General features: G+C 39.1%; 1 protein-coding gene across 5 annotated transcripts in view; it reads right to left on the bottom strand.

The window, feature by feature from the left end:
- The window catches only part of NPAS3 (neuronal PAS domain protein 3), a 959,897-nt gene that overhangs the window by 867,115 nt on the left and 69,558 nt on the right, over positions 1–23,224 (bottom strand). The gene's annotated exons all lie outside the window — the stretch shown is intronic.

Below are 23,224 nucleotides of genomic sequence, written 5' to 3'. Positions count from 1 at the left end.
CATAGCAATTAAACAACAAACTAGATCTCTTATTTCTCATCTTCTATGTTTCCAAACATAACTTTAAGTCTTTTCTCATAGTTCTACAGAAAACTCGAGAAAACTTGCATGTGATATTTTGGGAGAAATCACTCTTTTCTCCATTGGGGTCATCTGTTATTGTTAGATTTTTATTATTAGAGCCTCCCCTCCAATGACTCATCTCTACTCAATACTCATTTATTCATTCATAACATAAATATTACTGTGTCTACTAAATACCAGGCAGTCCTTTAAACTCTTAAGTCACTGAATCATACTTATGGTATTTTAAAATTATCTACTGTGGATCAATTATTACAAGGCCACTGGCCCTGAATTTAAGAAATTTAAAACTTTATATTTTTAGAAATCTGCTTCCTAAAGTCTCAGGCTACTGCTCTATGTACAGTTGTCACTTGACCAATGAATTCTCCCTTAATTTAGACTTATTGAGAGTATCCAGTTACTCCACTGAATCCTCAATTACTTGAGGGATTTTTTTAGTTCATCATAAACTTTTCAGACTCTTGGAAAACTACTTGGAGAAATGAAACTCCCCACACTTAGCATGCCTACTGCATTAATAGTTCTGCAGTCTCAATAATTAAAGCATCATCCCTGTCATCCATTTCAAAAGGCGGCCAACAACTACTCCTAATTATTTAATCCATGCCCAAATGCTTTCTACTCAAATGCGCACTTTGGGATTCAAAAATATTACTTAAATACTATTTTTACTATCAAAGTAACAGATGCTTATTGCTGAAGCATTTGAAAATATAGAAAAGCAGAAGTACAAAATTATTGCTCAAAGTCTGGAAGTAATTTCTTTAAGAATTTTGGTATATTTCCTTTCTGAATAAGTGTGTGAATAACACACATATGTGTCTACATATGCATATACATGCTTTGTGTGTGAATATGTGTGTGCAGGATATGTATTACCTATGTATGCCAGTATCTGCATGTTTTTTTTAACCTGTTTATTATTTCAGGGGCAAGTCCTCCCACTGCAGTTCTTCCATTGCTAGTCCTTCCCCTTAGTACTTGAGTCAAGACTTGCTTAGACCCCTTAAGCCATAATCATATGTTCTTCTTAAATCTACTTGATACCAAATCTACTTTATACCAAACACATATCTTGCCATATTGGCCCTATCCTCATTATTATGCCCTGCTATGGCTTCTAGAGAACTTCTAGGCTCTTCATTCACCATGCTTCTTCATTAGTTACATATTAAATGTAAATCTATGTTGTACTCATTTTGTTTCATTTTCTCTTTACCAGCTCCAAATTTTGACTGAAAGCCCTCTTGGCTCTAATGATAAGACTCCTATCAAGCCCATTCTTCCCAGTCCTGAAACTTTGGGAAAACAGATGAAGACACTGCCTTATCTCACACATGTAAGTTCATATTCATAACTCTTGCAGATATCTTCTCAGACTCTTCCAATTCCCCCCCCCCTTATATATTATGCATTGATCAGCTCTTGGATTCAATGAGATTTAAAAACAGACCAGCCATCAGTGCTAATATTCTCACTCCAAGAGTGTGGTATATTTCTCATTAAGTCATGTCAGGTCTACATCCAGCTTCCTTCCACTCCTCAGGAGGGACTACTGCAGCATCGGGGCTCCCTGTGTGAGACTTCTCTGTGAACACTGCTCACTGTCAAGCAGAGAGCAGATAAGTGCTTCCTCAAAAGGCTCAGCCTCATCCTCCAGGGGAACAGCTCCCATCTGCTGCTCAGCTCTTGGGTGGCAGAAGGACTTTTCTGTTTCAATGTGGAATCAAGTTCCTATACTCACCAACACCGAGATGTTGGTTCATAATTGCCCTCTAATGCTTTCTTCATTCTTTTGCTCTGATCAAGAAATATTCTAAGAACCAGTGCTTATTATTCAGATATCTAAAACAAGTGAACCTCTCTGTAGTCCAATAAGCTTACTTACTAAATGAATAGATGAGATTTTTTTACTTAATACACTAAGCTTTGACCACATGTCATTTGATCTTTTAAGATAGATAATATATCACTATACAGAGTCTCGGAGAAGGCAATGGCACCCCACTCCAGTACTCTTGCCTGGAAAATCCCATGGACGGAGGAGCCTGGTAGGCTACAGTCCATGGGGTCGCTAAGAGTCGGACACGACTGAGCGACTTCACTTTCACTTTCACTTTCATGCATTGGAGAAGGAAATGGCAACCCACTCCAGTATTCTTGCCTGGAGAATCCCAGGGATGGGGGAGCCTGGTGGGCTGCCGTCTATAGGGTCGCACAGAGTCAGACACGACAAGCGATTTAGCAGCAGCAGCATACAAAGTCTACATTAATAATGACTTTCATCACTATGTGGTCATCATTTTAACATTAATTCAAAACAACAGTATGTAACATTTAGTTACTGTTTTGGTATATGAGTAGTTTATTTTAAATTAAGGATATTAACTACAAACATATCAACTTAAACAGGAAGAAAAACAAACACATATTTCTCCAAAACTATTATTTCTATATTTTTTAGTACTGAAATCATGAGTTTATGAAATATAGCCCTTACACAAATAATCTATTCTGGAAAAAAGCAGTACAGTTTTCTCTGTCCCTTATCCATGTCTCTGCCATAAAATGTATACCCACATCCTCCCCAAAATCACATGACGGTGTATGTTTTATAATTATCCAAATATTAACATTTTATCTCTTTGCTTATAGTAAACAAAATTATGGGGGTTATTTTTTTAAATATTTGCTGTTCTGATTTGAGTAATGGCTTATAAGACGTAAACATAAGATCAACTCTACGGATTCTCAACAGAATATTTCAGATTGTATTTTTCATGTTTCCATCATTTGACTGTATATAGAAAAGTGAAAGTTATTTTATTTCTTATTTTGGCTTATTTGTGACATCTCCATGTTATTACCAACATAAAATGAAAATGAGAAAATTCTGGAAGACAGTTTGACAATACTTATCAAAATTTAAATGCATATTCTATTTCTTTTAATTTATTCCAAGCAAATCTAGCAAATGAACAAATACAGAAATGCAAAAAGACAGCCACAGAATTTTTATAAAAACAAAACACTAAAATTAATTTAAACACCCATTAATAAGAAATTGCTTACATGAAATATTATGCAATTAAATACTGTGTAACTATCAAGAGAGTTATATCATCTTGCAGAGATTTTTATAACATACTAATTTACAAAGCAGATTAAGGCCAATATGTGACAATAAAATATAATTTTTAAAAATATAAAAGTATAGATATGAAAAGAGCCTATAAGACCATCACCAAAAACTTTCAAATGTTTCTACCTTTAAGGTGGGATCACAGGTAACTTTGTCTTTATATATCTATGCATTGCATGGCATACAATGAGCATGTGCATTTATAATAAAAAAAATTAAGACAATAAAACTACCAGAATATAAAATCTGCCTTTTAAACTCAATATCTTAAATCTAAACTAATTCAGAGACCCAAAACACATGACACTGATTTCCATTTAAAACATTTTTACAAAGAATGCCAAGAATGATTAATTTTAAAACATTTATAGAAAACATACTATAGACATTTAATATTTAGAGAATTATACATGGTAACCTTGAGGGATAAAGAATTCCAAGTATAACAGCAAACAAAATTTCATTTGGTTCAGTCCAGTCGCTCAGTCATGTCTAACTGCAACCCCATGGACTGCAGCATGCCAGGCCTCCCTGTCGATCACCAACTCCCAGAGTTTACTCAAACTCATGTCCACTGAGTCAGTAATACCATCCAACCATCTCATCCTCTGTCTTCCCCTTCTCCTCCCATCTTCAATCTTTCCCAGCATCAGGGTCTTTTCAAATGAGTCAGTTCTTCACCTCAGGTGGCCAAAGTATTGGAGTTTCAGCTTCAGCATCAGTCTTTCCAATGAATAGTCAGGACTGATTTCCTTTAGGATGGACTGATTGAATCTCCTTACTGTCCAAAGGACTCTCAAGAGTCTTCTCCAACACCACAGCTCAAAAGCATCAATTCTTCGGTTTTCAGCTTTTTTTATAGTCCAACTCTCACATCCATACATGACCACTGGAAAAACCATAGCTTTGACTAGAAAGGCCTTTGTTGGCTAAGTAATTTCTCTGCTTTTTAAAATGCTTTCTAGGTTGGTCATAACTTTTCTTCCAAGGAGCAAGCATCTTTTAATTTCATGGCTGCAATCACCATCCGCAGTGATTTTCAAGCCCCAAAATATAGTCTGTTGCTGTTTCCACTGTTTCCCCATCTATTTGCCATAAAGTGATGGGACCAGATGCCATGATCTTCGTTTTCTGAATGTTGAGTTTTAAGCCAACTTTTTCGCTCTCCACTTTCACTTTCATCAAGAGGCTCTTTAGTGCTTCTTCAATTTCTGCCATAATGGTGGTGCCATCTGCATATCTGAGGTTATTGATACTTCTCCTGGCAATCTTGATTCCAGCTTGTGTTTCTTCCAGCCCAGCGTTTCTCATGATGTACTCTGCATATAAGTTAAATAAGCAGGGTGACAATATACAGCCTTGACATACTCCTTTTCCTATTTGGAATCAGTCTGTTGTTCCATGTCTAGTTCTAACTGTTGCTTCTTGACCTGCATACAGATTTCTCAGGAGGCAGGCCAGGTGGTCTGATATTCCCATCTCTTTTAGAATCTTCCACAGTTTATTGTGATCCACACAGTCAAAGGCTTTGGCATAGTCAATAAAGTAGATGTTTTTCTGGAACGCTCTTGCTTTTTCCATGAGCCAGCGGATGTTGGCAATTTGATCTCTGATTCCTCTGCCTTTTCTAAATCCAGCTTGAACATCTGGAAGTTCATGGTTCATGTACTGTTGAAACCTGGCTTGACATTACTTTGCTAGCGTGTGAGATGAGTGCAATTGTGCTGTAGTTTGAACATTCTTTGGCATTGCCTTTCTTTGGGACTGGAATGCAAACTGACCTTTTCCAGTCCTGTGGCCACTGCTGAGTTTTCCAAACTTGCTGGCATATTGAGTGCAGCACTTTCACAGCATCATCATTTAGGATTTGAAATAGCTCAACTGGAATTCATGTAATCTGCACATAGTCATTAGGTATGGAGATCTGATCGAAGAATATAATACTTTTTCTGACTTCCTTATTAATCAGTGTACCTTATCAGCTAGGGGACAGAAACACAGTGGAGTAGACAGCTGGAATTCACCACCCCTTAAGGGCAGTGGACACTTCAGCTCAGAAAATCCATTCATCCTATGGCTATCATCAAAAAATCAACAACAACAAAAGCTGGAGAGGGTGTGGAGAGAAAGGAACTCTCCTGCACTGTTGGTGGGAATGTAAATTGGTACAGCCACTATGGAGGACAGTATGAAAGTTCCTTGAAAAACTAAAAACAGAGCTACCATATGAGCCTGCAATTCTACTCCTGGGCATATATCCAGAGAAAAACATGGCCCAAAATGATACATGCAATGTTCACTGCAGCACTGTTTACAATGGCCAAGACATGGAAACAACCTAAATGTCCATCAACAGAGAAATGGAAAAAGAAGATGTGGTATGCTGCTGCTGCTGCTAAGTCGCTTCAGTCGTGTCTGACTCTGTGCGACCCCATAGACGGCACCCACCAGGCTTCCCTGTCCCTGGGATTCTCCAGGCAAGAGTACTGGAGTGGGTTGCCATTTCCTTCTCCAATGCATGGAAGTGAAAAGTGAAAGTGAAGTCGCTCAGTCGTGTCTGACTCTAGCGACCCCATGGACTGCAGCCTACCAGGCTCCTCCGTCCATGGGATTTTCCAGGCAAAAGTACTGGAGTGGGTTGCCATTGCCTTCTCCAGAAGATATGGTATACATATATATATATATACATACATATATATGTATATATATATGGGAATATTACTCAGCCGTTATAAAGAATGAAATAAGGCCATTTGCGTATATATAAGGGAATATTACTCAGCCATTAAAAAGAATGAAATAAGGCCATTTGCAGCAACATGGACAGACCTATAGAGTGTCATACTGAGTGAAGTTAAGTCAGACAGAGAAGGGAAATATCATAGGACATCCTTTGTATGTGGAATCTAAAAAGAAATGATACAAATGAACTTACTTACAAAAGAGAAGGATACTCACAGACTTAGAAAATGAACTCATGGTTGCCAGGGGAATGGGATAGTTAAGTACTTTGGGGAGGACATGTACACACTACTATACTTAAAATGGATAGCCAACCAAAATGGATAACCAAACCTATTGTATAGCACATGGAACTCTGTTCAATGTTATGTGCCAGCCTGGATGGGAGGGGCCTTGGGAGAAAAATGGATACATATATATGGATGGCTAAGTCCCTTCACTGTTCACCCAAAATTATCACAACACTGTTAGCTGGCTATACCCCAATACAAAATGTTTTGGGTGCTAAAAAATAAAATAAAAAATAAAATTTTTTAAATAAACAAGCAGAGAAAAAAAGAAAATCCATTCATCCTGACTACTTTCTTTCTCTCCAAGAACATATAGATGGATACCATCACTTATAATACTAACCAACAAATTTGGACCCTGAGTTCTGTCATGCTTTGCCACTGTATATATATAATCATGTTAACAAAAACTATGACTTTGAGGATGAATGTATCATTTTTCGTGACAGAGTTCAGTTTGAAGATCGTACAGGGTTTAAATCTGAAAAGTGAAACTCTCACTTATAAGAGATTTACAATGTCATCAAAGAATATGGTTCCTAGTATCTAGTGAGTTGTTCATTCTCATTAAACTTTAGTTTCTATCTATCAATACAGCACACCTTTATTAAAATAATGAGGCAATATTAGAAATTAAATATCTAGAATGGATATCAACTAAAGACTTGATTTCATTCAAGAAGAGATCTCAATTCTCTTTCATGCTCTACCCCTGCTGAAGTTAACTAATGAGAAGATAAAAACATTAAGACCTATGTGAAAGTGAAGTTGCTCAGTCGTGTCTAACTCTTTGCGACCCCATGAACGGTAGCCTACCAGGCTCCGCCATCCATGGGATTTTCCCGGCAAGAATACTGGAGCGGGCTGCCACTTCCTTCTCCAGGGGATCTTCCCAACCCAGGGATCGAACCCGGGTCTCCTGCATTGCAGACAGACGCTTTACCGTCTAAGCCACCAGGGAAATCCTATATTAGGTCTTAAAACTCACAGTGCCTCTATATATAACTCATGAAATTGTAAAGGACAGGGCAATGTTCTATGCAGTTGTCCTGTGCAGAAACTTGGACGGTAGATGGAGAACAATGGGATGGAAAGGAAAAGGGAAAGAAAGGCAGGCAGGGCACCAAGCTCCACTCAGCCTGAGCAGAACCATTCCTATCTGCTGCACATCTGGGCTTCTGTGTAAGAGTTCACTTGGAAAGATGAGCCTGTTGCTTGAAGGCAAAAAGGGAGAAGAAGAAAAAAGAATGAAAAGAAAAACATTTGAGAAAAAGGCACATGACCCCAGGCCTCTCTAACCTAGAAACCTGAATTCTTGATTCATCCCTGCCACAACTAAGAGTCCACCTTGGGCAGTCTGCCTCAGCCCTCACAGCCTGCAATAAATGCAACATTAAAGTGAAGAAAAGATACCCCATAAGGGTAAAATAAGAAGAGCATAATTGATTTATCATTCAATACTTTTCCAATTTTCCATACATAAGTAGGATACAAAGATAAAAGGTTACCAGAAGAACAAACAGGAAAAGCAGAACTCAGTTTTCTTATAATTGACAAACATAAACCCTTAAATTTAGGATTTAAATTAGCTTGAAGTTTGTCTAAAGGAGAACTGGCTTATGCCCTTCTCATTTTGACTCCTGTGTTGAGTCGCTCAGTCGTGTCCAGACTCTTTGCGACCTCATGGACTGCAGCTCACCAGGGTCCTCTGTCCATGGGATTTCTCAGGTAAAAATACTGGAGTAGGTTGCCATTTCCTTCTCTAGGGGATCCTCCTGACTCAGGAATCAAATCTGAGTCTCCTGCACTGCAGGTGGATTCTTTACCGCTGAGCCATCAGGGAAGCCTAAAACTTTATGGATGTTATTAATTTTAGAAAACCATTGACAATTAGTCAAATACAATATATATGGATTTAGATTTCAATGAAGTTAAGAGAGTCTCTCACAAGCTCTTTCTCCTGTTTATGACTCATGCCTTTTAGGCAGTTGGTCACCCTGAAGGTAAATAGAAAGGTTTGTGCTAACCCTTATCCACAGTCTAGCATGTATCTAGTAGAACAAATGCTGCAGCAATCATCTAGACTGACTCATGATTAGATGATGACAGCAACGTTTTCTTTATGGGATTCTAAAATTTGATTGAGTGTCCAGTATTTGCCTGACACTGTTCCATGTATCCTTTCATTGTTTTATCTGCACAGTACAATTAGAGTCCCATTTTCTGATGAGGCACCTAAATCACAGGATGAGCATAATGAACTTTAGAGGCTGTGTTGTCCACTGCCTTTATTTCACAATGGAGGAAAATGAGTCAGGGGGTACTTAGTGTCAGAAACAGCAGTAAAATGACGGTCCTCTGGGTCGGCCTGGCCTTGGGTGGTCCAGGGTTTCATGGTCAGGCAGCCAAAAACATATTAGCTTCAGCATTCACCAGCTAAACGTTCTTTGTGAAGTTATGTTACCGCTCAAAACCTTGATTCCTCACCTGTATATTGGGAAAAAACACTGTACTAAGTAAGGCCCCAGGCTTAGTGAAAATTGCAAAAGTACATGAACTCTTAGTGCCTCATCTGGCATGAAACTCTTGGTCAAAAAAAATAAATATGGGGCTCTATTTTGTTACATTTGTTTGTTTTATTTTTAGATGCCATATATATAAGTGAAATCAGACTTATAGTTACAGAACCAATGAGAGGTTGCCAGCTGGGAGGAAGGTGAGGGGATAGGTGAAATAGCTCAAAGGGATTAAGAGCTACAAATTTCTAGTTACAAAATAAATAAGTCACAGTGATATAATGTACACATAGGGAATATAGTCAATAATATTGTAATAACTTTGCATAGTGACTTATCATGATGAACATGTCATGATATATAAAAATATTGAATCACTATGTTGTACATCTGAAACTAATGTAATATTATAATTATACTTCATCTAAAAAGGTGACCCCAGTGTTATTACTACTACTATACATGCTTCCATCTCCGGCAGTCGCTGGGGTCATTAGTGCCCCCACCATCAGCAATAGGACATCAGGTTCGTCTTCAGAAGAGATACCTAAACTTGCTCCCTGACTCACTGTTGTTGCTCACAGGCCCCCTCCTTCTTAAATTCTGCCTTTCCATCTCCCTATCTGTCCATACTTCACACTGAGACCCAAAATCAGATGCAACTGTCTTAAGAAGCTGACTCTCAAAAGTTCCAGCCCATGCTGGTCCCCAGATCTGCCATATATATTACTGAATTCTCAAGATGGCATTTTATTGAATAAAATAAGATATCTTTTGACATTATCTGATTTATTCTTATTTCTCAATGAGGTAGTTTTCATAAAGGAGACTATTCACATTTTTATATACTTCTCCAATGCTGTGCTGGGCTTAGTCACTCAGTCATGTCTGACTGCTCTGCAATCCTTTTGACTGTACCCTGCCAGGCTACTCTGTCCATGGGATTTTTCAGGTAAGACTACTGGAGTGGGTTGCCATTTTCTCCTCCATACAGGAGTTTAGGGTAGGTCTGCAACAAATAACTGTGAAAATATAGCCTTTTCTCAACCATAAATAAGCATCTTTTTGCTTTATATCATCTACTCTTTATCTGGACTCATATACTATATTTGTTTATAACAGCCACATTTTAAAACAACAGTTCTGTGTAAATTGAGGTATACTGGCATCAAATCCTCTGAGATTTCACTTGAGACGGTATCATGTTACAAAATAAGTTTCCCCGTCAACGTGTGACATGAGCACAGGTGTAAATTCCAGAGGCCAGACTGACCATAACACTGGTGTGCAGCTCATAAATTGCTGGCCCCCGCAGTCAGGCTACTACCTTTGCAAAGTTATATAGAGTTTCTCAGATTTCATAATGTTCAAAGATTTTCTGTAGACCAAGGCCTACACAATAAATAAATCACATGCCCTTTTCATTGGAAGTAGAATTCTTACCTAACATTCATTTCCTATAGAACCCTCAACATTATAAAGACTATAAATTTCATGTGCTATAATTTTAAACTCAAAACTTACACATCCTCAGTCTTTATACTGTTTCAGAACGTAAATGTCTAACAGCTTTGTGTGTCATTTTCAAATGTCTTTTTAAAATGTGTGGTTTCACATTTTCTTTGACTAACACCCCTAAACTCAGTCCCTCCCGGAGGAAGAGTTAATCATTGTTTCCACATTGGTATGCATTCCCCTAGAGCTTTTTACCATAAATTTACAAACATACATCTGCATCCATAGAAAATATGCAATAGTCTTTTGTGACCTGCTCACTTCACATAAATGATGTCATATTGTATATATCATTCTATAACCCCGCTTTTTTATCCCTCAAGGTAATGGTGTTGGGGAGAAATTTCCTTGTCAGTAAAAATATTTGTAGTTCATTCTTCTTAACTGGTGCAGATTTCCACAGTTTGTTCAACTGGTTCTTTACCAATGAACATTTAGGTTGTTTCCCCTTATTGCTATTATAAATGCTGCTGCAGTGATCACCCTTGCCAGCTCCTCTATTATTTTCTATGCTGTCTGATTAGAAATCATTTTAATTAAGCATGCATTCTAATCACATATAATCCCTCAATAAATAATATCATAAAGTTTTCTATTTATTACTTAACTAGAGTAAGTTTAAAATTTCATAGCTTTCATCTTTGGTAAAGACCCTTATGCTGGGAAAGATTGAGGGTAGGAGGAGAAGGGGCCAACAGAGAATGAGATGGTTGGATGGCATCATCAACTCAATTGACATGAGCTTGAGCAAACTGCGGGAGACAGTGAAGGACAGGGAAGCCTGGGATGCTGCGGTCCACGGAGTCACAAAGAGTCGGACACAACTGAGTGAACAACAACAAATATTAAATTTAGAGACCTAGCCTCACAGAAGAGAAGCTGGCAAACTAGGGCCCACATGCATGCCTGCTAAGTCACTTCAGTCATGTCCAACTCTTTGCAACCCCATGGAATGTAGCCTGCCAGGCTCCTCTGTCCACGGGATTCTCCAGGCAAGAATACTGGAGAGGGTTGCCATGCCCCCTCCAGGGGATCTTCCTGACCCAGGGGTAGAACCTGTGTCTTTTAGGTCTCCAGCACGGGCAGGCAGGTTCTTTACCACCAGTGCCACCACAGTGCCTGGTTTTAATCCATCCACTGCCTGTTTTGTAAATAAAGCTTTAAGAAACACAGCCATCATCACTCTTTATACATTATCTAAAACCTCTCTTGTACTCTTAACAGCAGAGCTGAGTAGTTTTGACAAAGACTATATGGCCCACAAAACCAGAAATACTTACTCTCTGTCCCTTTACCAAAAAACTTTGCTAACCCTACTACTAGAATATGAAATAGTCTTTCTGTGGCAAGTTTTTTTTTTTTCTATTCCTACAAAGTGCAAGTTAAAAGGTCAGCATCTTCATACTTTAAGTAGAAAACATTTGTAGTGGCACTTGCTACTGAAAAAGTCCGAACGCATATTGACTGAACACAATGATACCACTTTCGAATTCCACAATTGAAATATATAATATAACATCATAGCTGTTTCAGGCCCTTCATAACTATTTACTAAAATCTGAAATGAGGAACAAGACTACAGAGTGAGGCACATCGTGATTTAAGCCGACAGCACCACTGCACTCTTTGGCATCTGGGATGGTTGTGATCACTGCTGCTGCTGCTGCTGCTGAGTCGCTTCAGTCGTGTCCGACTCTGTGCGACCCCTAGGTGACTTCTAAGATCAGTCCCAGTTCTCACATTATCTGGCACCAACTATTCACACTTAAAAGGAAGAACTATTAACAGGAGCTTCATGTATTTATACTATTACTCAAAATTATCACAATGTTCATTGACACACTTATTATTTTATGTTGTCACTGACTATAAAATTTAGGTTAAAGTTGGAAAATAGATAATAACAGATTTTTTTAAAGGTATAATTTGAATTTATTTACCATATGTTCACTGGTGACTCAGACAGTAAAGAATCTGCCTGCAATATGGGAGACCCGGGTTCAATCCTGAGTTGGGAAGACCTCCTGGAGAAGGAAATGGCAATCCACTGCCGTATTCTTGCCTGGGAAATCCCATGGACAGAGGAGCTTGGTTGGCTACAGTCCATAATGTTGCAAAGTCAGACACAACTGAGTGATTAACACTTTCATGTTCTGTACAATGAACTGGTATTTACAGAGTTGATGACTAGTAGAATCTACCACTTAAACAACATTAGGAGACCCAAAGCATGCACAGATAAATTTGTTTATATTATTTTCAACTCAAATTTCCAGGTTGTGCCACATTTGTAGAAAAAGGGAACCATGGTTCCCAAGCCTTGTCCTGTGTCATAAATGTTAAAGGCTTTATCAGCATTCCTCATCATGAAACTTTAGAGAGTCTATAACGAGGGTCCAAACAATTGTCCAAAGGACTGAATTCCCATTTTGTTCTCCCAAATGGAGAAATAAGACTTCTGGTTTTGTTTGATGAAAAATAATAATGACAATTACTTCTGAATCATTTGTAGACTGACATTTGACAGACTTTTTGGAGACCCCTTTACCAACATGATTGCTTAGTCTCTTAAATGAGCACTGTAGTAACCCACAGTTGCCTCTCCACACGGCAACTACGTGTGTGTGTGGGGGGGGGGGTGTGTGTGCGTGCATGCACATGCACTCGGTTGTGTCCAACTCCCTGCAATCTCATGGACTGGAGCCCACCAGGAGCCTCTGTCCACGGGAATTTTCAGGCAAGAATACTGGAATGGGTTGCCATTTCATCCTCTAAGGGATCTTCTTGACCCAGGGATCGAACCCACATCTCTTGCATCTCCTCCATTATCCCACAGCAACTACTTAACGACAACAAAAATAACCAATGCACTGATGAGTTGGTGCTGTTACTGTCAAGTGGAAAGAAAGGAAAGAGAATGGAGAAATGATTGCTTTCCCCTAGCCTCAGGCCCAGGGTGGGCCAAGGACCAAGTCTGCGCAGGACAACAAGGTTTATGTCAGGCTGTCCTAGTGTGATTACTAATGGCTCTCACTCCCCTCCTCAAAATGCCTAGTCTTAACCATAAATTACAGGTGGGTGCCCTCCTTAGAGGAGAAGGCAATGGCACCCCACTCCAGTACTCTTGCCTGGCAAATCCCATGGACAGAGGATCCTGGTAGGCTGCAGTCCATGGGGTCGCTGAGAGTTGGACACGACTCAGTGACTTCACTTTCACTTTTCACTTTCATGCATTGGAGAAGGAAATGGCAACCCACTCCAGTGTTCTTGCCTGGAGAATCCCAGGGACGGCAGAGCCTGGTGGGCTGCCATCTATGGGGTCGCACAGAGTCGGACACGACTGAAGCGACTTAGCAGCAGCAGCAACCCTCCTTAGACCCAGCCTTTCCCCTTAATCTTTGCCTCCTCCAGGGTCTCTTCTCCACTTCTTTTTTGAGAGCCCTAATTTGGCAAGTGCTGAAGGAAGAAAAGGGAAAAAGGAATGTCCAGAGTCAGAGACAAGCAGGGCCCCTGATATCCAGAGGGCAAGAGGAAGTAAGAGAAGTGATAAGCAATAGAGTTGGGTGAAGTCCAAGGTCAATGTCAATAGCTTCCTGCATCAGTCAACCAGGTCACAGGAACTGTGTGCTTCCAAGGTTGGCTGTCTAGACTGGAGGGTTAAGTGTCAGGGTCAGGGTTCCTGTCTGAGGACTATTGTTGGGGCCATAGGTCAGTACCACGAGAGAGGTCACAGGAGAAAATTGAAAGGACTTGTCCAAAGAACTGAAGTTTCTGTAAAGAAGCTTTAGGGCTATCATGGAAACTGCTATTTGAAAAAATAGGGGAAAGCTCTATGAATGCTGAAGATCCAACAGCCAAGTAATGTCCAAGGAACAGTCACTTCAACAATTTTGAGAAGATGTTCACTGTCTTTAACTCGAGAGCAACTCCCTCTCAACACTAGTCTGCTGATCATCTCTAAATTAAAAGGTTCTATTTTGACACAGATGAGTTCAAAGTAAGCTTCCCCTATGTGGGAAAAATCTTACTTGACAGGGCTTCCAACACTCTCAGGGGCTGGGGATCCAACTCTCAAACCTATCTCTCAAATAGATCATTATACACTGAGTTCTGGGCAGCTAAAAGAATGTGATACCACATGACTCACACCCCTAAGAAACTGCACTAGATGTTCTAAGCGATCAAATTATAAAATAATAAAAATTATTATTATAGTCGTTGTACAGCTAAGACTTACAGAGCACTATATATCAAGCTGCAGTCTAAATGCATTACTTTTATTAATTCAATTAATCTTTACACAACCACAAGAATATTTCCATTTTACAGGTTAGAGAACTGAGGCTAACAAATCAGCCCTAAGTCACACGTTAACAGGTGGTATAACTGGAATTTGAACCAAGGTAATCAATCAGGCTCCAGATTGTACTCACTCAACAATTTTACTATAATAACTCTCTTACACTAAACTCTTCTGAAATTCTGAGATTGGTGGAATAGTCAGCTTTAACATAGTCCAAAATAATTCAAGTAAATTACATATACCATTCTTGAATTTTCTACTTAAAAATTAATATTTAAGGGGAAATGCTTTGTTTTTTCCCATGTCCCTATGAAGTAAATCGTAATCTTAAATCTTTACAACTGTTATAAAGCTTACCCTGTGTAATTTTATTTGGATTTCTTCTAAATGAAAATAACCCACCAAAATATTCAGGAAAGAAAGCTCATGATGGTGTTATATTCTTTTCTGAAAGCTTCATTTAGACACCTACCAGAGATCCCTCATGGACACAGAAAAATCTTAAACTGTCTCTTATTTGATTGTGCTTGCCTAAGGCATTAAGTCCAATCCACCATGTCGCACCTCAGTAACTCGACATAGACTAGAAAATTCTTGCAGTCAGCTTCCCCAAGGGATTTGTTAAGTTTCACATGCATTTAGTTGTGCAGTTGGCCTGCTCAAATTGATAAACTTGTAGCTAAATTCTTTCTGCAGCAATGGGCTGTTGGGCTTATTTTTTTTTTATCACCAAGAGAATAAATACTGCAAAAGACGCTGTTACTATGTGTTAGTGCTACCCATTAGTTTTTAACATAATTGAGCTTACATTCCAATTTCCTAGTAACTGATAAGTATTTATTTTGTGGATGTGGTTGAAAAGTGAAAGGAATTTAAAAGGTCTAATTCTGAAATATATTTATAGCAAAACAAAAAAAGGAAGGAAAAGAAATGGTGATGTCTTAAATTGAGCAAAAAATGAAACAAATATTATGAATAAAATTAGTATTTTTATTAGAATTCCCAAGTTGCTATGATACATGCCAATACAGGGAATTCTTGCATCTAAGCTCAATAAAGTCAGTACCTGAATGCAAAATGGCTTGGCTTAACAAAAACATACTAATGAAGCTAAAACTCAAATTGTCAAGTTGTCAAATTGTCCTAAAAAAGGGGGTCTTCTCCCAGATTTTAATCTTCCTTTTACTGCGCTTCTCAATTCCTAGACTAGAGCATCAACTCATATCACATCAACATTCATCAGCATATGATTTTCTATCACATTTTATCAAAGCTTGTCCCACACCATCTTCTACCTCACAGATGAATGCAGATGGGAAAAATCCCAGAGAAGCATCTTACAAACTCACTCTCATGTCATACCCGGGGACTCTGCTATTTTAGACAACATCAGGATAGGTTATAAACTCAGCATCTTCACCCATATCAATTTTGAAAGTCAGCACATCAGTGCAGTGTGCGTTATTTTTTATACCCTCTAGGTCTATGTCATTTATCTTCAGTTCATTTACATATTCAACATATATGTGTTAATTTTTGCTCTATATTATTTTGTTCTGTTATTTGTTTAATTATTGCTCTATATACACAAAATACATAGTGATCATATCTGTCCTTATGGAGAGAAAAAACTGAACAAATAAATATACATGCAATGAAGAAAATAAAAAGAAAAATTAGTGAAGAATATGTATATAATATATACTGTATATACATAATATATATACACACAAACATATATATTCAGTTCAGTTCAGTTTAGTCACTTAGTCGTGTCCAACTCTTTGCACCCCCATGGGCTGCAGCACACCAGGCTTCCCTGTCCATAACCAACTCTCAGAGCTTGTTCAAACTCATGTCCATCGAGTTGGTGATGCCATCCAACCATCTCATCCTCTGTCTTCCCCTTCTCCTCCCACCTTCAATCTTTCCTAGCGTCAGGGTCTTTTCCAAGGAGTCAGTTCTTCACATCAGGTGGCCAAAGTATTGGAGTTTCAGCTTCAGAATCAGTCCTCCCAATGAATATTCAGGACTGATTTCCATTAGGATTGACTGGTTGGATCTCCTTGCATCCAAATGACACTCAAGAGTCTTCTCCAACACCACAGTTCAAAAGCATCAATTCTTTAGTGCTCAGCTTTCTTTATAGTCCAGCTCTTACATCCATATATGACTACTGGAAAAACCATAGCTTTGACTAGACAGACCTTTGTTGCTAAGTAATGTCTCTGCTTTTTAATTTGCTATCGAGGTTGGTCATAGCTTTTCTTTCAAGAAGCAAGCGTCTTTTAAATTTCATGGCTGCCATCACCATCTTCATGATTTTCAAGCCCAAGAAAATAAAGTCTGTCACTGTTTCCATTGTTTCCCCATCTATTTCCCATAAAGTGATGGGACCAGATGCCATCTTCTTTGTTTTTTGAATGTTGAGTTTTAAGCCAGCTTTCTCACTCTCCTCTTTTACTTTCATCAAGAGGCTCCTTAGTTTCTCTTCACTTTCTGCCATAAGGGTGGTGTCATTTGCATGTCTGAGGTTATTGATATTTCTCCCAGAAATCTTGATTCCAGCGTGTGCTTCACCAGCCCAGCATTTCACACAATGTACTCTGCATATAAGGTAAATAAGCAGGGTGACAATATACAGCTTTGATGTACTCCTTTCCCAGTTTAGAACCAGTCTGTTGTTCCATGTCCTTCTAACTGTTGCTTCTTAAGCTACATAGAGATTTCTCAGGAGGCAGGTAAGGTAGTCTGGTATTCCTATATCTTTAAGAATTTTCTACAGTTTGTTGCGATCTACATAGTCAAAGGCTTTGGCATAGTCAATAAAGCAGAAGTAGATGTTTTTCTGGAATTCTGCTTTTTTGATGATCCAGCGGATGTTGGCATTTTGATCTCTGGTTCCTCTGCCTTTTCTAAATCCAGCTTGAACATCTGGAAGTTCACAGTTTACGTACTGTTGAAGCCTGGCTTAGAGAATTTTGAGTATTACTTTGCTAGTGTGTGAGATGAGTGCAATTGCGCAGTAGTTTGAACACTCTTTAACATTGTCCTTCTTTGGGATTGGAATGCAAACTGACCTTTTCCAGTCCTGTGGCCACTGCTGAATTTTCTAAATTTGCTGGCATATAGAGTGCAGCACTTTCACAGCATCATCATTTAGGATTTGAAATAGCTCAACTGGAATTTGGGTGATCAAGAAAAGTCCTTGTGATAAGGTGAGATTAGAAGAGAAACCTGAAGGAGTTTAGCATAGGAATCATAACTTATCTAGGTAAAGATGATTCCAGGCAAGTGCAAAGGCCCTGAAGTAGGAACCTGTGGACACAGTCAAAACAGTGAGAGAAAGGATGGTAGGAAATATCAAATTGTAAGCCAGGCAGCAAATCATACAGGGCCTACTGGGTCACACTAATGTGACTGCAACATTTTGAACAAAAGAGTGCCTTATTCTGATTTTTATTTTGAAAGAATAATCATGATTTCTCTCCAAGGAAGAAACTGTGAATAAGCAAAAGTGACCATAAGGGAAAGGTAGGTAGGTAGCCATTGGCAGGTAGCCATGGCGGAAAACAGTAGTTTAGCACAGGGCAGGGGTGAGGATGATAAGAAATAAATGCACTGGGGATGAACCTTGAGAACAGAATCAAAGAAATGAGCAGAATGTGGAGCATAAAATAGATGAAGAATGAATGGGTTAGACACAGGATATAAGAAAATGTATAAAGATCACTCCAAGGATTCAGATATAAGTAATCCAAATTCTTTACAAGTAATAAACTCACCTGTAACTTTATAGTTCATTACCAGTATGCTTTCTCTTTTGACCATCATTATAAATAATAATAATAAGAGAATGACAAGGAGAAGGGAGAGGAAGAGGAAGAAAAAGATGAAAATAATAGTAAAATAATGAATGTATAAAATAATGGGCAGGTATATAATAAGCACAGTAAAATGTTCCTTGTCACATCTAAGTGATAGGTGTATGGATATCTACTGTAAAAGTATTTTAAGTATTCTGTATGCTTGAAATGTTCACTAAAAATGTTGAAAAACACATATACCATTTCCAAAATGTATTGACTATGGAAACTTTTTCAATGGCTCCATCCCATGAAAATGAATAACCCACCTACATTACCCAGAAAGTTTCAATGACTTGCACAAGACTACAAACCTTAGTGAAAATAAAGTCAGGACTAGATGGTTGGTCTCCTAACTTTGCAATCAGAGCTCTTTCAAACATACAATCCTGCCAGTGTTTGTAGAACGTTTTTCACAATGAAACTTAATTCATATTAAATCAACACGTTACGTTCATTCAAATCATCACTCATTCCCAGTTTGTTACCATCAATAGTGTGTTACAGTCAGGTTTTGTGGGAGCCATCTCTCTTCTTTGCTCTCTGGGTTTCAGTAAGTCCTATCACTTACTTTTATCTTTCAAAACTAGAATCTTCTGTGGTTTCAGAGTTACAACTTCTCTAATCCTACAGGAAACAGGGGCCCCTACGCTATTTACATAAGCAAAGCAGGCTCTTTAACTCCATCTCTAACATTTTGCATTTCTCTGTTTTCAACTTGAGAGGATCCTACATACAATCCTAAGAATCCTCTTCCCTGAGTAACTTTTGATTCCTGTTTTCATGAAGCCAAAATTGGCTCCCAGATGCCTCTTGAATCAAATGAAAACCCCCATCCAAATGATTATCTTCACACTTAAGTGCCTTCATCTCCATTCAACACTTTTATTCAGCAAGTAGCTGTTGAGTAATCACTTTGGGCCTAGTTGTATATTAGGCCCTGTGGGAAATTACAAAATATATGACATTATTCCTGTCCTTATGAATCTGAACAATCAATGTGGAGAGACACACACAGGAAAGACACACATATGAAACATTTTTATAACAGGATGAGGTTGTATGTGACTACACATTCACAGCAGTGAGTGGAACAGACAAGTCAGACTAGCAGGGACCAACGTGTTTGAGAGAGGCTTCATGAGTATATGTAACATAAGCCGGGGCCTGCTCCAAAAGGTGCAGAAGAGCTCATTCTCTGGGGGAAGCTCTTATGTCCGGGATAAGAATTAGCCTGCTCTAGATGAGAGACTAATGTACCCAGCCTTCTTGTGTTTACTGGTCAGAAATGAGGCTGGAAAGGAGGTGGAGGCAGTGTGACACTGATTCTTTAGGTATAACTTGGGAAACTGGGATTCATCTTCACACACAAGGAAGGCAAAGGGATTACTAAGGAGGATATGACAACACAAAGGTGGTTATGTATCTAGTAGTAATATCCAGAGTGGAACAGTAGGTAGGAAATTATTATATCAGCACAGTTGTTAGGACATGAGGTCTCTGACAAGAGTGTGCAGGAAATGGAAAAAGGAATACATCGAGCAGGCATTCTGAAGGAACATTGTCAAATACATAAAGGAGAGAAAGGTTAACAGTGACTCTGGGGTATCACACAGAAGCAATAAAAGAATGACGAAACTGTTGATTAAAAATAATGAATAATGAAGCTAGGGAAGGAAGGAATGGTGAGTCGGAGGTGATGTCAGGTCACCTAAGTTGAACAGGCAAACTGGAAAGAACAAAATAAGCCTCAGGTGAAAAATAAGGATATGATCTAGATTCAGAGGATTCCAGCATAAAAATGATAGACAGAGACCACTAACTATTTCCCCAAACTCATGACTTTTACTTCTTGGGCACCCAGCTAAATTACCCTTTCCAGACTGTTGCAAAGAGTTGTGGCCACACGCTTGAGTGCTGGTCGGTGGGGTATATGCAGGGCTCCTGCCAAGCTGGGCCCACATATACTACCCACTGACTCTCCTCCATTTCCCATCCCCTTCACCAACTGAATGAAATACTCTCAAAACCCAGAAGACTCCTCGGATCTAAAATTTTTAGCTGGAAGGAGCCTGGAACCCTGAATAACTACACAGAATAGAGACACTCAAACATATATTCCCATTGGATCTGATATAAGAAATAGGCTTTCAGTGTGTTAAGTCACTGATATTTGAGATTCTTTGTTATAATAGCAGAAAATTCTGAAAGAGATGGGAATATCAGACCACCTGACCTGCCTCCTAAGAAATCTAGATGCAGGTCAAGAAACAACAGTTAGAATTGGACATGGAACAACAAAGAAGCAACAGTTAGAACTGGACTGGAACAGACTGGTTCCAAATTGGGAAAGGAGTACATCAAAGCTGTATATTGCCACCCTGCTTATTTAACTTCTATGCAGAGTACATCATGCAAAATGTTGGGCTCCTGAAACACAAGCTGGAATCAAGATAGTTGGGAGAAATACCAATAATCTCAAATATGCAGATGACACCACCCTTATGCCAGAAAGTGAAGAGGAACTAAGGAGTCTCTTGATGAAAGAGGAGAGTGAGAAAGCTGGCTTAAAATTCAAAATTCAAAAAATGAAGATGATAGCATCTGGTCCTATCACTTCATGGCAAATAGATGGGGAAACAATGGAAACAGTGACAAACTTTATTTTCTTGGGCTTGAAAATCACTGAAGATGGTGACTGCGGCCATGAAATTAAAAGACGCTTACTCCTTGGAAGAAAAACTATGACCAACCTAAACAGCATATTAAAAAGCAGAAACATTACTTTGCCAACAAAGGTCCATCTAGACAAAGCTATGGTTTTTCTAGTCATGTATAGATGTAAGAGTCGGATTATAAAGAAAGCTTAGCACTGAAGAACGGATGCTTTTGGACTGTGGTGTTGGAGAAGACTCTTGAGAGTCATTTGGACTGCAAGGAGATCCAACCAGTCAATCCTAAAGGAAATCAGTCCTGAATATTCATTGGGAGGACTGATTTTGAAGCTGAAACTCCAATATTTTGGCCACCTGATGTGAAGAACTGACTCCTTGGAAAAGACCCTGATGCTGGGAAAGATTGAAGGCAGAAGGAGAAGGAGACAACAGAGGATGAGATATTGGATGGCATCACCAACTCAAAGGACATGAGTTTGAACAAGCTCTGGGAGTTGGTGATGGACAGGGAAGCCTGGCATGCTGCAGTCCATGGGGTCACAAAGAGTCAGACACAACTGAGTTCCTGAACTGAACTACTATTAGGTTTTCCAAAATAAATCTCTATCCCATAAAACCCCAGATGTTCAAGCCAACCTTACTGCCATCTACGAAGAACCTGCACACTTCCTCTGTTTTCATTCATTTTATTCAGTTTCATTCATACATCCTAGAATGATTTCCCCTAACTAATCCCTGTCCTTCCTGTCCTTAATATTTTTGCCTAAGTTTTACATCCCATACTAAAACAATTCCTGACTTACCCCAGCAGACAGCAGTCACTGTAATCATTTCCCTAGCCCCACAGCACTTGAGCAAATATCTCTATCCATCTGTAACTGGTTATGACTATGTTTTTATGTTTATTTTATCTGTTATCATGTATCTCCATTTATATCTGTTCCATTAGATTATAAACTCAATATGAACAAAGATTGCATTTCCTGCTTCCTTTGTAATTTCCTACATGCCTCATATATTGCCTTATACTGTCAGTGCTTCATAAACTCAACTAATTGAAGTTCGAACTTCTACTCATGTACTTGCACCAGATGCCTAACAACTCACAAAATCTGCATCAATAACATAAATACACGCCATCTTGCAGCGGCACCCTCGTTTATCCACCAGCATTGGGGAAGAAGCTGGCCCAGAGAATTAATTTCAGCAAATATAACACAGCATGGAGGAACACAAGCTGGACAACACGGCACATTCGGCTGGCATCTGAGCCTGAAATGTTCTCTAGTAAATCACATTTTAGCAACGGCCATTAAAATAGGTCACTACCAGACATTCAGTAGCAAACAAGTTCAAACTGATCCAAATTGGTTTACACGTCTGACTTCAGCAACTAGTAAAGATGTTTTAAGTTAGAGGCGGTTGACACTTTCTAGCCCCGTTAGACCCTGATGCCACTGACACATTCTTTAACTCAACTCTGCAACACAGCACCTATGCCACCTCCTCTGTTCCCCCTCCTTTGTGATACTAGGTTATTGTGTATAAACATCAGTTGTACACTAGATAGTAACTGTGGGCTTTCCCATCTGCTTCACTCAAACCCACTGCAAACACCTTAGTACAAGGACGGAATCTGTTCAAAGCCCTAGGGCCAATGTAGCATTTGTAGCATACTGAGTTGGGTAAACTCCAGGAGTCTGTGATGGACAGGGAGGCCTGGCGTACTGTAGTCCATGGGATCACAAAGAGTCGGACACGACTGAGCAACTGAACTGAACTGAAATTACATCATAGGCTTCCCTGGCGGCTCAGTGGTAAAGAATCTGCCTGCCAATGCAGGAGACACAGGTTCAGTCCCTAGGTTGGGAAGATCTCCTGGAGAAGGAAATAGCAACCCACTCCAGTATTCTTTTCTGGGAAATTCCATGGACAGAGAAGCCTGGTGGGCTACAATCTATGGGGTCACAAAGAGTTGGACACAACAGCAACTGAGCACGCAGGCAAGTTACATTATTCAAGGTTTTTTATTTATTTTTTGACTACAAGCAAGAAAAACCCAACCTAAACAAGTTTAAGGGGAAAAAA

The sequence above is a fragment of the Capra hircus genome, chromosome 21 (assembly GCF_001704415.2).
Source record: "Capra hircus breed San Clemente chromosome 21, ASM170441v1, whole genome shotgun sequence".
NCBI classification, from domain to species: domain Eukaryota; kingdom Metazoa; phylum Chordata; class Mammalia; order Artiodactyla; family Bovidae; genus Capra; species Capra hircus.
This window is presented reverse-complemented; position numbering and strand designations above follow the sequence as displayed.